The sequence below is a fragment of the Chiloscyllium plagiosum genome, unplaced genomic scaffold, assembly GCF_037043375.1.
Source record: "Chiloscyllium plagiosum isolate Xiang-an unplaced genomic scaffold, Cpla_swu_hap1 HiC_scaffold_3, whole genome shotgun sequence".
Lineage (NCBI taxonomy): Eukaryota > Metazoa > Chordata > Chondrichthyes > Orectolobiformes > Hemiscylliidae > Chiloscyllium > Chiloscyllium plagiosum.
This window is the reverse complement of record NW_028270141.1, coordinates 95,264,890-95,277,994: the sequence shown is the minus strand read 5'-3', so window position 1 is coordinate 95,277,994 and position 13,105 is coordinate 95,264,890. Positions and strand designations below refer to the sequence as shown.

The 13,105-nt window shown below is 41.9% G+C and overlaps 1 protein-coding gene across 3 annotated transcripts in view; it reads right to left on the bottom strand.

Moving 5' to 3' along the window:
* The window catches only part of mchr2a (melanin concentrating hormone receptor 2a), a 55,951-nt gene extending 45,547 nt beyond the window's left edge, over positions 1-10,404 (bottom strand). Inside the window, exons 1-2 of one of the 3 annotated variants that reach the window (XM_043687487.2) lie at positions 9,858-10,404; positions 8,691-8,895 (exon numbers count right to left, since the gene is read on the bottom strand). The gene's annotated coding sequence lies outside the window, so the exon portion shown is untranslated. Of the gene's footprint in view, positions 1-8,690; positions 8,896-9,071; positions 9,402-9,857 lie in introns of those variants that run through there. The other 2 variants (XM_043687489.2, XM_043687490.2) reach the window with 2 other exon arrangements.
* Positions 10,405-13,105: the final 2,701 nt, after the last annotated feature.

The window sequence follows — 13,105 nt, the reverse complement described above, 5'->3', positions numbered from 1 at the left end:
GACATTTGGATGTGGACATGAATAGAAAAGGTTTAGAGTGATGTGAGCTAAATACAGGAATGTGGGATTAATTAAGTTTGGGAAGCTTTGTAGGCATGGATGAGTTGCAGGGAGTGTTTCTGTGCTGTATGACTATGACTCTACCTCTCTAGTCTAGAATGAAAAAAATCCCCAATTAGGCAGAAAGGCATAAAACAGGTTACCCAACATTCAGTAAATCACCTCTTTTATTGGAGAGCAGCCTGACCCTGACTGCCCAAGTAGCTGAATGACTGTGTCGAAAATGTGGTGCTGGCAAGTCAGGCAGCATCCAAGGAACAGGAGAGTTGATGTTTCAGACATAAACCCTTCATCAGCCCTTTGTCAATCCTGATGAAGGGCTTATGCCGAAATGTAGATTCTCCTGTTCCTCGGATACTGCCTGACCTGCTGTGCTTTTCCAGCACCATGCTTTTCAACGCTGATCTCCAGCATCTGCAGTCCTTACTTTTTCCTTGCTGAATGATTGTGTCCAAGCCAATGGATTGGTAACAGAGGCTATCCTTGACTTCCTGTGTCAAGAATCCCTGTGCAAAGACTGACTCCCTTGACCTGACTAAGGCTTGCTGACAAGCTTCCTTCCTTTGGGTCCCTGCTGAACAGAAGTAATATGAGCATAAAATTGTTATATCAAGCCATGAATGGTGAGAGCCTCCAGATAAGCTCAGAGTGATTGAGAACTATGAGAATGAGGTATCAGGTGGACATACAGCCTGGTCCAGTCCCAGTCTGTGACAATGAATGCACGGTGTCCTTGCAGAAGTGTTTCAATGATAGTTTCTGATACAGCATTAAATTGCAGAAGTGAATCTAAGATGCGTCACCAGGGTTCTTCGAGGTTGACACATATGTTTGTGAATGTGGGATGTATATGGCCAGTATTTATGGTGCTGCCATGAAATGTTGGTAACCAATGCCAACACAGGGATCCTTCAGCGCAGCCTGCAAGCTGAAATTGCCTGGTGCCCAGTCTGATTTCCAAGCTGAATTCTCTAATTTGCTTGGTGTGCTAATAAGATGGGAAGCTGCATATGAAAGAACAGAGTTGGGCTTGTAACAAGGCATTTAATCGGAAATAATCCCCTTAATTAGTCACCCATTACTGCCAAGTGAGAAATGTGCTGCGCTGTTTGCCAAAAGCATAAAAGGTCCCCTGACAACAAGACGGGCCTCACTGGAATTCTTGTCCAATTCTGCTGCAAATCTCACCATAGCCCATATTGCTCAGACCCCTGCAAGATTCCGTCCTAACTGTTTCATTCAGTATAAAGATATGTCCCTACCTTACTGTTATAAAATAGTGCATTGTCTGACCTGCTGTGAATACGACAAGGGGAAACGTGTTGGTTTTATTTAAATGTTTGCATGTGTTCATGTTTTCCTTTCACAAATCTTATTTCATGCTGTTACCATTCATAATATCAACACTGTTAGAAAACAACAGACTATCACTATATAGTTGCTCGCCCTTCCCAGGGAATGGAATAATATTTCCGTCAGCCCTCAGTTTCCATGATTCAGCCACATTTTACTACCTGTAGTTCTTTGCTCCTTCTATGATTTTTAAGTTGTCATAAACTGGAAAAAAAATTGTGTGCTTTGAATTTTCTAATTTGTGTTGTTTTCAAAATAAATGTGAAATATATCTTTAAATTTGCTGCCCTAGATACCACTCTCCATCAGCACAGCTTTCGCAGTTTTGGTTCTTTGCTCAATGTATTACTTTGGTCTTGTCCCATTCCCCTCCATCTTTTCTGGTTCTTTGGTTTTCACACAGAGCCAACACCATTCCTTTATTCAGCATTTTGGACTTAAACCTGGCCCAAGCCTGCTTTTGTTTTATTTATATGTCTTTGATTTAAGCACTACATTTTAAAATAAAATGTTTGGTTTCAACCCGTGATGGGTCTACTTCTTTGTTGTTGGGTTTTTCTGCTTTTTTCAAACCCTGCATTTCGTTTTTATCTTCAGTTATTTTGATTGGTAAGTATTTTTCCTTCTTATAAATTACCCAGCCATGTAAGTGAAATTCAGTACCATCCGACAGTGGCTTTATACATCGTGACAGAGAAGAATATCATCAGTCTATATTGTCATTGTGCATGGGGTATGTAGAATTTCATTGAACTATAGCAGGAAAAATTAGGGCTCCCAGTGGTCTGAGTTGAAGTATATGCTTTGGTTTGCTCCTGAATCTTGATATCCATCACAGTACAAACCGCCAGACAATTTAGGTTTTGTGAGGTTTGTAGACAACCCATTTCTGGTAACATTGTTTTGCATTACTTTAAATTTGAAGGTTTGTGATTGCCGCAAGGAAATCTGTTCCTGTGTTTATAAACTCCGTCCTTTGCTATGCCTCACCAGTATCGTTAAGAAAGGATGCATGCTCTAAAATTCTTTAATAATGGGTGACAATTAGAAGCTGTCTGTATGTTTACAAAATTAAATATTCTTTTTCTTTAAACAGGTATCAAATTGGAGTGAACAAAGTCATCATAGTTGTTCACCCATTTCTATTTTTTCTTACTCTTGCTCATCCTGCTTCACAGATAACAGTAGTTGAAAGTTGCAGGATTTCCCATCCACCCCCTCAATAAAATGCATCCTCATTGTTGTTTCTCTCACACCTAGTTACTTTCAGCTGGCTTTTAATTGGTTAAGGCTAAATCAAACAATGTGTAGCTTAGGTGGATTGGTCATGGGAAAATAGGGGTACAGCAATAGGGTGGGGTGTTGAGTCTGGATGGGATGCACTTCGGAAAGTTGGTGTGGACTTGTTGGGCCAAATTGACCTATTTTCACACTCTAGGAATTCTATGAACTTTTGTCCCCTATTAGGGGAGGACATCCTTACTTAGAGAGGTACTGGACAATGTTGGAAGGAGGACAGCACTGCAGTCCCAGCAGCGCCAGGTTTGAGTGGTGGCTACTTCTGGGACTACAACCAGTCTCTGAACTTGGGTTGGTAATGTCATTTCCTGTGGTGACATCATTTCCTATGGTGATGTAATTTCCTGTTCTTTTTCTTAGGGCATGGTAAATGGGATCCAAGTCAATGCGTTTGTTGATTGAGTTCCAGTTGGAATGCTATGCTTCTAGGAATTCTCGTGTATGTCTGTGTTTGGCTTGTCCTAGGATGGAAATGACTGCCACACTACTCACACCCCTTGGCATCATGGTAGCCCACAAACCCACCAACACACTAAAATAGCCGCTAATGAACTTGAAAGACCCTATAAAGGCAACAAGCAAAACTAATGTCACCTAAAAATACCTTGCAAGAACTGTAAGAAGCACTAAATTGGAAAAACAGGCAGCAAACTAACCACCAGGATACATGAACGTCAACTAGCCACAAAATGAAATGACCCACTCTCACTATTATCCTTACATACGGATGAGGAAGGATACCACTTTGGCTGGGATAACACATCCATCCTGGGACAAGCCAAACAGAGACACACACAAGAATTCCTAGAAACATGGCATTCCAACCAGAACTCTATCAATAAACACATTGACTTAGATCCCATATACAATGCCCTGAGAAAAAGAACAGGAAATGACATCACCATTGGAGATGATATCACCACAGGAAATGGCATCACCAACCCAAGGAAACTCCAACATATAAACAGAAAGCAGGCTACACCACCAGTGCTTCATTTGGAGGCTCACTGAAGATATTACTTAGTATGGTGATGAAACGTCTGAAAATGAACCTTCCAGCTCAGCGAGCAATCCTACAGCCAGAACCTCAACCTGAGCTACCTATCTTCTCAAAATTCACTAGCTAAAGCTGTCTTACTACTCACTGAATGAAGACTTCCCACCAACAAGGTGCATTAGTGATAGAGGTGAGGTGAGGAACTGAAATGGCCAACATTTTCATATTTAAGATGACTAACGGTGTGCTGACTTTTATATCTAGAGGACTGTATTATAAGGATGCAGAATCATATGGCAGCTGTACAAATCCCTGGTGAGGCCCCACTTGGAGGAGATCTGTGCATCATATGTTTGGAAGGATATATTTACCTTGAAGGAAATACAACGTAGGTTTACAAGAATGATAGTTGGACTTCAGGGATTACGTTATGAAGGGAATTTATAAATTATGTCTGCTTTGTCTAGAATTTCAGAGATTAAGGGGTGATTTGATCAAAGTCTTCAGGATATTTACAGGAAAAGACAGAGTAGGTCCACTGGTTGGAGCTTCTAGAACTAGGGGGCATACTCTGAGAATTAGGCCAAACCATGCAGGAGAGATATTGAGAAGCACTTCCATACTCAAAGGATGGTAGAGGTTTGAAGTCTCTTCCACAGAAGACAGTTGATGCTATTCAATTGTTAATTTTATGTTTGAGAGAGATTGTTAAGCAAATGTATTAAGGGATATGGGCCAAAGGCAGGTATATGAAGTTAGGCCATAGATCAGCCAACATCTCATTGAATGACGGAACAGGCTCAAGGGGCTGAATGGTCAACTCCTGTTCCTATGTTTCTCCGTAAAGTGGGAGACAACTTGGGAAGGGTGAGTAGGCAGTGTCAGATCATGTGCTGTATTTTATGTGTTCCCTGCCTTTAAAGTCATCGATGAGTGGCTGTAATATTTTCTCACAGAAATATGTGGAGCATAACAATTTCTCCTGGGAGTTGGGTGGTGCAGAACTGAACTGCAATACCACATGGGTGGGAGGATGTAATTACTTTGGGACTGTTATATGAACAGTAGTCATAATATATATGTACATTGAAATTCATAGAGAGAACTTGACAGCAGAAAGTAGGTTTTGTAGGAAGTGCATAGAAGTACACACTTTTAAAACATATTAAAAATATAAAAATTTCTAACCTCCACAGCCAAAACAAAATTCATGTGCCCATCCATTGATATGGTCTAACCACAACAACAGAATCCAAGTGAATTATTGCATTTCTATACAGTTACAGTCTCTCCATCACAGAGAAAAGCCCTAGAGCTCATCAAACCTGAGCTGGTCAAAAACAAGCTCCAACTGTTCTGATCCCATTTTCCAGCATCTGGCCCATAGCCTTGTATATCTTAATATTGCAAGTGTACATCTAAATGCTTCTTAAATGTTGTGAAGGTTTTTGCCTCCACCACTCTCTTAGGCAGTGACCACCAGATTCCACCTTCTTCTGGGTGAAAAATATTTTTCTCACACCCCCTCTAAATCTCCTGCCCCTTCCATGCTTTAAATCTGTGGTCATTTATCCCTCCAAAGGGACAAGTTTCTTCCTACCTATGCCTCCCATAATTTTGTGTATCTCAATTGTGCCCCCCACTTAGTTTCCTCTGCTCCAAAGAAAAGAATCCCAGTCTATCGAATCTCTTCATAACTGAAACTCTGCCACCCAGGTCATATCTTGATAAATCTCCTCGGCAACGTCTCCAGTGCAATCATATCCCTTCCATAATGTGGAATTCAGAACTGCACACAATACTCTAGCTGTGGCCTAACCAATATTTTTTACAGTTCCCACATTGTCTCCCTGCTCTTAAAATCTATGCCTCATCTAATAAAGGTAAGTATTCCATATTTCTTCTTAACCACCTTAACTACCTGTCCTGCTACCTTAAGGGACCAGTGAACATCAACACTACCTTCCTCACTATTTACCATCCATAAATTGTCATGTCATTTGTGAACTTACTGGTCAGCCCTCATATATTCAAGGTAAAAACGAGGTAAAAACAATGATGCAGATGCTGGACACCAGATTCTGGATTAGTGGTGATGGAAGAGCACAGCAATTCAGGCAGCATCCAAGGAGCAGCGAAATCGACGTGAAAGGCTTTTGCCCGAGACGTCGATTTCACTGCTCCTTGGATGCTGCCTGAACTGCTGTGCTCTTCCAGCACCACTAATCCAGAACCTCATATATTCAAGTCTAAATCATTTATATGTACCACAAACAGCAGAAAACCCAAAACTGATCCCTGAGGAACAGCACTAGACACAGGCTTCCAATCACCAAAACACTCCTCAAATATTACCCCTGCTTCTTGCCACTCAAATAACCCTGGATCCAAATAAACAAATTTCCTTTGGTCCCATAGGCTCTTACCTATCTGCTCATCCTCTATACTGTCATCCATTAAAAAAATGTCAGGGTTCTCCATTTATCTTTATATTCTCAGCAACAGCTTTTTTAGCATCATTGGCCATTATGTATGTGGGAAAGTCCGTAGGTATTGAGTGAAAGATCATTTACACATCTTGGAAAAATGTCATTTAATGGTGAAACTATCAGGTTATCATTCATTGTTATAAACTAAGTGAAGAGGACACTCTGTAGATTACATATGTCTTATACGCTGTTTTAATTAAATGCAATTGTAATAACACAGTTTCTTCCTAAGGGTTTTCACTGCCTGCTTGATGCTCTGTAGTTACAAAGCCAGAAATAAATCTTCTTATTAAGAGTTTCCATCTCACTTTAAGCTCACTTTCAACAACCGGCTGTGAAAACTCTGCTTGCAGTGGGTTTTCTCCAGGTGCTCTGGTTTCCTCCCACACTCCAAAGATGTGCAGGCTTGATAGGTTGGCCATGCTAAATTGTCCATACTGTGCTGGGATGTGCAAGCTAGGTAGATTAGCCATGGGAAATGCAGGGTTACAAAGATAAGCTAGGATGGTGAGTATAGGTGGGATACTCTTTGGATGGTTGGTGTGGACTTGATAGGTTGAATGGCCTGCTTCCACATGTAGGAATTCTATGATTTGAAAGCTAATTCTGTCACAGTAGCCAAGACAATCCATATTATTCTAAAACAATCCACAGCATTTTAAATAACACAAACTACAACACTCTATAAGAAAGTCCCTATCTCCCAGTGTTAAGGGATCCTTTGCAAAATTCCAGAATAAGGATCCAAGTCTGCATCTACATCTTCATGAAAAACTAAACAGTTCTGATGAAGAGCCACTGGACTAAAAAATTAACCGTGATTTCTCCCACAGTTGCTGCCAGACCTGCTGAGTTTCTCTAGCAATTTATTTTTGCTGTAATTCAGTTCTTCTTTCTGCCGTAACCTATCTGTACACCAGGTTTTGCTGAAATCAGTCCATAAGTTAATACAGACAGACAAAACAATAGTTCTGGAGAAGCTCAACAGATCTGGCAGCATCTGTGGAGAGAAATCAGAATTAACATGTTGGGTCCAGTGAAGGGTCACTGGCCTGAAACATTATCGCTGATTTCCCTCAACAGATGCTGCAAGACCTGTTGAGCTTTTCCAGCAATTTCTGTTTTTGTTTCTGACTTCCAGCATCTGCAGTTCCTTCGGTTTTTTATTTTAAAAGAATATTTCCTTTCACCTTCAGTTGTGGAGGTTGGAACTGCAATACAATGAATTGTTTTATTGGCATTAAACTCATTTTGGTTTTAAAAAAGGTTTAGATTAGATTACATTACAGTGTGGAAACAGGCCCTTCGGCCCAACAAGTCCACACCGACCCGCAACCCACCCATACATTTACCCCTTTACCTAACACTACGGGCAATTTAGCATGGCCAATTCACCTGACCTGCACATCTTTGGATTGTGGGAGGAAACCGGAGCACCCGAAGGAAACCCACGCAGACACAGGGAGAACGTGCAAACTCCACACAGTCAGTCGCCTGAGGCGGGAATTGAACCCGGGTCTCTGGCACTGTGAGGCAGCAGTGCTAACCACTGTGCCATCGTGCCACCCACGGTTCGAAAGTAAAATTTTCCATACTGTCCTGGGACGTGCAAGCTAGATGGTTTAGCCATGGGAAATGCAGGGTTACAGGGTAGATATTTTCTAAATCAAGCTTTTGGCGTAGGTAGGATTGAACCCTGGTCTACTATGGTGCCACAAGGGTTGTTTAAGACAGGGCAAAAAGTCAAAATACCAATTATGAATTGTGTCCTGAATGGTTACTGTCTCGGATCATAGCAGCATGAGACATGGGAGCAGAAGTAGGCCATTCAGCCCATCCAGTCTGCTCCTTTTCATGGGATCATGACATCATCGCCACTTTCCTGTTTTCTCCACATAACCGTTCGTGACTGATTAAAAATCGGTGTATTCCACCAAAAGTGTCACCAAAGGAGAAAGAGGAACCTTTCCAAAATTCAGGAAAATACTGAGAACATGATAGGAGACTCCGTTAATTCTACCAATGAGCAGCCCTTCCTGCAGACCTGAAGCTCCTGTTTGACCAGGAGACATCAAATCCTGTTTCCCTCTCCACAGTATTGCCAGATCGACCGAGTTTCTTGTTCCGAACTTTCGGGGTGGGGGGCATGTTTTTATTTTGGAATTTTGATTTTGTTTCCAGACGGAGGGCAATTATTATGCCGCATCTTCCCCAGCCTCTTCCGCTGCTCCACCGTTTCTCTTGAACAGACGCTTCAGAGATTGTCACTGTCCATTCGCCCCTCAGGCGGGACGGTGGTGTCTCAGTGCTGACAACATTGATGTACCTAGCACGCTTTACATAATCAAACATTAATTATCGGTTGTGGTCAAATTTAAATGAGTCACGTTTATATTTCATTTGTACAAAATTAAGCTGACAGCACATTGAGCATCAACTAAACAATATTCATTTGATGGATAATGTGCTCGCTATGAAGCTTTTTAACCTACCTTCCCGTGCTGGGTGGGGACAGAATTGGGTTTCATCTGAGCGTTCTCCAACGTTAATATCCTCTCGATAGTTAATGGCCTGAAGCTGATAATGCCCAGAAAAGGAAAAACGAGCGAGGAGGAAGCAGATTTTAAACACAACTACCTTGACACCTCTTTTTAGTGATGCTCAGCAGGTCTGCAAGACGACAACCATTGAAGTGACCTGTATGAAACGTATATATCTTTAAATAACATTTGTTCAGACAGAACTGTTTCTTGCAATAGTTACTGATCTGAAAGGCCGTCAGTTCTTTCCCTAATGTCTCTTGCCACCTTTTCTTTCCGAGTAATTCTGAAGGGAACAGCAATCAACTGTCTGCAAGAAGCCAACAAACTTACCGACTAGCTCCGGTACAATACCAACTTCTTAATATGCCTGCGCTTTCTCAAATGCTGCTGCAATCATGGCGTAACTCTGGTGCAAAGAGGCCGCCGTTTTTTTCTTCAATGCACGCAAAATATTTATTAGTTTCCCTTGCTGCCAGTGTATTGAGACACTGGTTTGTCGGCACTCGATAGAGGATCTCGATTTTCTTAAACACCAGAAAATCGCAAACTGCAGAAGTCTCTCCCAGTTTCGTTTGTACACTCTGCTGGTCGGTGAGGTAAAAACAATGACTGCAGATGCTGGAAACCAGATTCTGGATTAGTGAGGGTGAAAGTTCCATTTTATCGATCACTAACAGGTTTGGGCAGGAGTGGTTATAAAGTTAGATTATGAATCACTGGCTAACAGATCCCAGCTTTACCTGTCTGTCCAAACCACTACTCGAACCATAACTGGACTTGTATGATTTTCAATGATCTAATGTAGCAGATGTGTCCCAACAGTGAACTAATGATTCCTGAAGAAGGGCTTATGCCCGAAACGTCGATTCTCCTGTTGCCTGGATGCTGCCTGACCTGCTGCGCTTTTCCAGCAACACATTTTCAGCTCTGATCTCCAGCATCTGCAGACCTCACTTTCTCCTCAAAGTTTTCAACTAATGTAATCGGTAAAGCAAATTGATACACACGTATGGCTATAACATAGATAATGATAACACTTTGTGATATTCTGTATTGACAATACATAAATGTCTTTTCTTATACATGTTTAGTATCTTAACTTAATTCAACCCTTACCTGCTTTATGTCGGAGGAGTTCTTTGATAATACTCCTTAACTCCAAGTCTGCCTTCTGTATCTCCCTGGCTGGCTGCTGTGAGCTCAATGTGTGTGTTTCTAACAACACGCTGACACGCCTCCCCTCCTTTCAGAGGTCTTGGCTTTTGCGGAGATCAGCAAATGTGCTGGGCAAGTGACAAGCAGCTGGATTTGAGTGAGACCTGTCCGTGAGTTGATGAGGTTGTGTTGTCAGCCTGGGAACTCCGCTGGTATCTCCAGCCGAGCCGAGCCTGGAAGAGATTGAGGTGAGTCAAGTACAGATCCTGCCAAGCTCCCTCTGCAACAGTTCGCTCTCCACTCGCATCTGCTCTTCGCGTCTTTACAAGCTTAATCGAATGTCAATTATGTTCAAATAGTCAGCAGTATCTCGGCAACATATGTTGGGATAATTCATTTCGGCAATGACGCCAGACTTCTAACTTTGTAATTGTGTAACACACTGAGCAGAAAGTGCCGGGGGCGTGTTACCTTGCAGCTAGAACCGCGAGCTGGAAGTCTGTCCTGTGCCTTTCCATAACATTAATGGATACTGTACAAAAGCTGAGTGGGCAGACGCGCGTGCTGATGTAATGTGTATCAAATGGCCGGCAGAATAAGGAGAGCTAATGTCAATGACATGATACTGGTTTACAATGGGTGCAGGAACAGAGACCCGATGTGTATATGCACGAGACTTTAAAGAAAGAAAAACAAAATAAAAGCTTCGCCCGTAAAGACTTATTTCGAATGCAGTTGTTTATTCAACCTATTCAGTTATGTTATGACATATCTCGGGGACAGGTGGGACTTGAATCCAGATTTTCCCAGGCAGAGGTAGGGGCTTTTCTACAGCACCTGAACAGCAGCTTGTAACGTGTACCCCTGTTTACACTGAGCCATCTTCCCCCACCGTTACATCACCCATTACCTTCTGAAAGTATTCCAGGGGAAGGTAAGGGAGGGGGAGATCAGGCAAACCAAATCTCTGCTTTTCAGGCATCTGTTATGACCTTGAGTTCTGACTGTACTCCGGGTGCACGGTAGAAGAAGATTGGCCTTGAAGTAGCATGATTCAATCCTACTGGAAAATAGAATGCCCAGGATCCGAAAGGACTCGTCACAAAATTCAGCAAAGTGCATGAGCTGGTAACTCTGGGTGTACTCTAGTTTAATCCTGAAAGAGTGCTGCACTGGTAGAAATTTTGTCTTTTGGATGAGACATTAAATGTAATCTCTTGTTACTTGGAGTGGATTTAAATTAGATCATGGGACTCTTAAGAAGATTACAAAATAGTCATTTGGAAGGACAGAACTTGAAAACTGCTACACATAAAGACATATTTTGTAAAAGCCTTTACTCTTGAACTCATCAGGACAATTTGCAAAATGTAAAATTAAAACTACATTTCATGTGCAAGCAGATTGTGATTGATCGAGGTGTTGCCATGAAGAATGCACCCATTAGGTGATGACTGACAGCTAACTGCCAGGCACCAGGCAGATTGACACTAATTAATCAAAATATTGCCCTGAGAACTAAACCAGAGAATGGCTGTCACATGCTTGTGGATTTGAAACACATACAGTGTGTGTATATGTTATTTCTGTCTGCAAAGAACAGGGTCTTGTGTATTAACATATATGGCTTTCAATCCATACAAATGCGGCAATGTGAGCTCCCTAACAAGCCTGAAATTGATTGTCAGATTCTTTTCAACAATACACAAGTCCAGGAAATTTCTCTCAAGTTTCCTGACCAAGAGAGAGAGAAGCTTTTATTTGTCATTTCTACCATATACAACTGATACAGTAAAAATACAGCATTCCTCCAGGATCAACTAGCATCCCTAAAACAGGTTATCTACTCATTATCACTTTCCCAATTGAGGATTCTGTCATTGTGTATTCTCTGGCTCCCATGCTTCCCAAACCACCAACAGTGGCTATAATTTAAATGTAAAATCAGAAGAAATTAGAGCAGGACTAGGCCATTTGGACCATCAAGCCTGTTCTGCCATTGAATACGATCATGACTGATCAAACGTGGCCAAAAGTCTATCTGTCCTCCATTATCCTTCATTTCCCTGTATATTAAAAATCTGTCTAGCTCAGCCTTAAATATATTCAATCACCCAACTTCCAGTGTGCACTGTGGAAGAGAATCCCAAAGACCAACAACCCCTAAGAGAAGACATTTTGCCTTGTTGCTGTCTCAAATAGGACAGCCATTATTTTAAAACTGTGCTCTTTCATTTGAGATATCTCCATAACAGAAAATATCTTTTCAACATCTACCCTGTTGAGCTACCTCAAAATCTCACATTTTTCCAGTGAGGTCACCTCTTTTAATTATCCAATCGTGGCATTTGGCATCACTGGATACGCCAGCTTTTCTTTTGCCCAGCCCTTACTATTTTGCATGGGGAATAGTGTTTTAAAAAATTCTCAAGGTCAGGTTCGTAGGAGAGTAGTCTGACACAGAACAAACGACCAAGAGGCGAGACTGCTAGAATATGGGCATTTTATTCCCCACAGTGTCGCACAACGGGTCTGGCTTATACTCACTCTACATGTTACAAAAACTGGGAGCCGTCAGTTCTCGTAGAGCGGTTGCCAACAACCCACGCTCGGCGGTTAAACGTAACCCCGGAGCAGACTCACCGAACTGGAGACTTTTCCAGCTGATATACTCCCTTCCAGATATAAACATTCATGTGAACAGCAGAGCAAGGCTAAAAAACACATTCCATTCTGGTTACATACAGATAAGAAGATTCACACGGGACTAAGCAACACCTCCATTCCGGTTAGATTCACACATGTATTGGGACATAATTTTTAACCGTTTCACCACATTCCACTGCTTGGAATTTTACACCACATTCCACTGCTTGGCCCAATACATGTGTTACATTATGCTTAATTCAGTTCAATTCGTTTCAGTTAATTTCAGTTCAGTCAATTCAGTGTAATTCAATTCAGTTCCGTCCATTTCAATTCAATTTAGCTCAGTTCCATTTTGTTCCGTTCAATTTGATTCACTTCAGTTCCACTCAGTTCAGTTCAGTTCAATCCCATTCAATTCTGTTAACTCCGCTTCAGCCTTTTGGACATGCCCACATCCTCCGCTGTACCCCAGGCAAGGGGTTCTTCGGCAGGACTGGGATCCTTTCTCAAACAAACTGCCACGTACATGCCCACATCCATGCCATCCCGGGACGGTCGGG